Raw genomic sequence first — 4,200 nt, 5'->3', positions numbered from 1 at the left:
ATTTTAATTCTGAAAATTATTTTTAATTCAAAAATAAATCTGAATTAATTAGTTAATTAATTTTAGTTAATAATTAATTAGTTAATTAGTCAATTAATTCGAAAATTAATTGATTAATTAATTTAATTAATTAGTAATTGATTTTAATTATTTATTTAATTAGACTTAATTATTTAAAAATGATTTAAAAATTCCGAAAAATACTTTCGAGCTTTAAAATATTATTTTAAATTATTTTCAAGGCTCGATAATTATTATAAAATGGTTTTGAAGCCAAAATGGGTCAACCGAACCCTGTTTATTACTCCGAAACTGATCCAACGATCCGTTTTAATTCCGAAAAATGTTTTAAAAATCATATTAAATATCCGAAAACCTGTTTATGACTTGAGACTCCTTTATAATTGATATATCATTAATTTTTTGATGTATTAAGTGTTATATATGACTGGTTGGTTGACTATCGGTATATATATTCGATGTTTACTTGTTTATCGCATAACTTTCAATCCATTAATCGGATTTGGGTGAAACGAGGGGTAGATAAAAGTATGTTTCGAATAGAATCGCATGAGTTAAATATTGATATATGCTTATGATTTGTGAGCAGAAGAGGCAAGGCATAGAAAAGGAAAATAGGTAGTCGAGGAGTGAAACAGTGGTGATTGAAAGCGAGTGCAGTATAGTAAGCTAGTACCAGGCAAGTGTTCTAAACTTTCTCGAGATATATGTTGTGGTTGATTGATAAACCCATTCTATATTGCAAGTGTTTTGAAGCACTGAACCCTAAACCCTGATTTCAGTTGTTGATCTTTGAGCCGTAAGCCTTATTCTTTCTGAACCATTGATTATTGTATACCCAAATATGAATCACAGATATACGATTCTACTCCACAAATACATACAAACTAAACACCAAACACTGAATCAAGATTCTTACATTATTAAACCATTATACTTTATACTTTGAAAGACCAAATCCTTGTAATCTTGGAACTTTGATTCCTTTGTTATCCAATTCTTTCATTACCTGATAGTCATTCTTTGAAAATGACATATTGATCCTTTGCGAATATTGAAACCATTTCCTTATGGAACATCCAATGATACTTATGTGTTTGTTTATTGCTTTACATTATTGATTCTGTTATTATGTTAGAATTAGACTATTTTATAAAATTATGGACCAGATTCGTGGTCAGACCAGATTGGTGGTCAAGTTAGGCCAATGTGTGCCTTGGATCCAGTAATTAGAGCTAAGTTGTGTGCCCTGCTCGGGGTTAGTACGTGACTGATCAGCAGCCTAACCTTAGTTTTAAAATGAAAATATAATATCCAATTCTAAATTCATAATCATTGCTCACTCAATAATATAAACCTTTTTACTTGATGATCTTTACTCTCATTCTTGTCATTGTGACTTGCTGAGCTAGTTAGCTCATTTGTGCGATGTTGTTTATATTTTTTCCAGTTAAAAAGGAACCAGATGGTAGCAAGGATCCCCAGTCTAGTGTGAGAGCTAGGGATTCAGGTTGATCCAGTGGAGCTAGTAGGATTCTTTTGGAATAATTTAAGTTTGTAGAAGTTTGTAATAATGTTTAATACTCAGTTATGAGTTGAATAGTTGGGATTTGAACGTTTTCTAATATAAGTAGAAGTGTTTGGCTTGTGTGCATACTTTAACCTGTTGCAGTCCGTGGTAGTTGGTAAGTAGGGTCACTGCATATTATTATTATTTTTATTATTATTATAAGCAGGTTATAAATAAGGTGTGTGTGGACCCCAAACTTCTGACCCGGGTTTGGAGGGCGCCACATTAACCCTTCTTCGGAACCCAAACTTGGTTGGGTCCGGCATACTTGTAGAATTGACCTTTGTCAGGAAAAACCACATTCTTAACTTTAATGCTCTCAACCTTCTCAATGACTGGACATTTGACCTTGTAAACAGCCTTAACAAATTTCTGTTTAGGCTTAGGCACAAATGTCTCCTTTCTAGCCTTAGAAGGACTAGCAGTCTTAGACCTATCATGCTTCCTATTATTCACATGCTGACGAGGAGTAGTCTTATCACTAGAAACATGCTTACCATTAAAATAAGCATACATCAAATTAAAAGCACAAGACATACAATTAGCAACACCACATGCTTTATGAGAGTGATTAACAACAGGAAATTTATGCATGGTAGACATGGCATTTTTGTTATCCAACTCAGGTGTGTCTGAGTTAGTCTCAGTTGGTTTCACAACTTTGACTGGAACTTTCGACACACTTGGCTTGGAAACAACCTTCTCATTAGCAAGATCTTCAGCACGCATTTCTTCTTGAATAACAAAAGAGGGCCCATTAAATGGTTCAGTAATTGATCTCTTATAGAGGGGTTCATCAACACCCTTAAGCACATGTGGTACTTCCCTACCTTTGGCACAGACATGAGGAGGGGAGTTTATGCCTAATTCTCTAATAGCAACATTGTAATCATAACCTATTCCAAATGTTTGATTAACAGCTTGCTTACTGTAGAACTCTTTAGCCTTCGAACAAGAATTGAAGTAGGCTCTAACCTTAGTCTCAAGACCGGTGATCTTGTCTTTGAGAATAGTTTCGAGTTTTCTATAACAGTCAACTCTATTCTCTAGAAAAGATACTTGTTCTTTTAATTTGTCTTGATTAATATGCACAAGTCTTAATTCATTGAACTCTTTCTCAAGGTCTTTGATCTGTAAACTTAACAGTTCATTATCACGACGAGCACAATATAAGTTACCTCCTGGATGATAAACTAATTCAGCATCAGTATATTTTGCCTCTTTTCTTGATGATGAAGCTTTTTCATCAATAGCCATAAGAGCAAGATTCCCTTCTTCTTCATCTTCACTATCAGTATCATCCCAGCTTCTTCCCTTTGCCAGATAAGCCCTTACTTGCTTTGGCTTCCTACATTCTGTGGAAAAGTTCCCAACTCATTGCAGTTTTAGCATCTAATGGTGCTCCGATCAACCATCCCTGTTTTGTATCCACCACTGCTGGTGTTAGAGGATGAAGATCCACCTTTCTGGAATTTGTTGTAGTTGGACTTGTACTTAAACTTGTGATTCCTCTTGAATCTGACATTGGAGAATCTCTTGACAATTTGGGTCATTGACTCTTCTTCCAATTGCTCCAGCTCTTCCAAGGAATAAAAATCATCACTGGATTGATTTGTAGTAGGAGGATCATATTCTGCTACTAACACATTTTCCTCAGCCTTGGCAAACTGTACCATTCTCTCTAACTGTTGAGATTGTTTCTGTTGTTGACCTTCAGCTACAAGAGCAGTAGATGTGCTAACCATTCTATCTTTCCCGTAGACTTCCTTTTGCTGAATCTGCTCCAACTCATAGGTTTTTAACACACCATAGAGTCTATCCAAAGAAATCTCACTCAGATCTCTAGCTTCTCTAATGGCAGTGATTCTATGTTCAAGATGAGTTGGCAGTGTTAAAAGAAACTTTTTGTTGACCTCCCTGATTGAATAATATTTTCCATTTATGTTCAAGTTGTTGATCAACGCATTGTACCTCTCAAACACTTCAGTAGTTCCTTCTCCTGGATTGGATTTGAAATGTTCATACTCAGAGGTTAGGATCTCTAACTTGTTATCCCTAACTTCCTATATGCCTTCATTAATCACCTCAATAGTTTCCCACATGTGTTTGGAATTTTTACAGTTCATCACATGTCTGTTCATCAAGGGATCAAGGGAATCAATTAATATTAATTGAAGGCTGGCATCCAAGGAGACTTCTTCCTTTTCAGCAGGAGTAAAATCTTCAGGCTCTTTTGGATAGGTTCTAGCTTTGGTAATCACAACATCATCTACTATCACCTCTGGTTCAATAACCATCGGAGTTTTTAGACCCTTCTTTAACAAGTTCAGATATTTGGGGTTTGCAACTTGTAAAAATAATAGCATATTCTTCTTCCACATGATATAATTTTCTTTATCAAATAGTGGAATTTTAACAGTTCCAACTTTTTGTGAAGTCATTATGATTTTTTGAATAAATAAAAATTCACGGAGTTGAAAAAATCACAAAAGTATAGGATCTTGATTTGTTCGTTAATCAGAAGGCTCAGATACCAATTGTTAGGTCCCAATGTGTTTGTAGAAGGGGGGTTGAATACAAAATGTACCAAATAATCGAATAAATGCGGA

The sequence above is a fragment of the Apium graveolens genome, chromosome 6, assembly GCF_009905375.1.
Source record: "Apium graveolens cultivar Ventura chromosome 6, ASM990537v1, whole genome shotgun sequence".
Taxonomy (NCBI): Eukaryota; Viridiplantae; Streptophyta; class Magnoliopsida; order Apiales; family Apiaceae; genus Apium; species Apium graveolens.
This window is presented reverse-complemented; position numbering follows the sequence as displayed.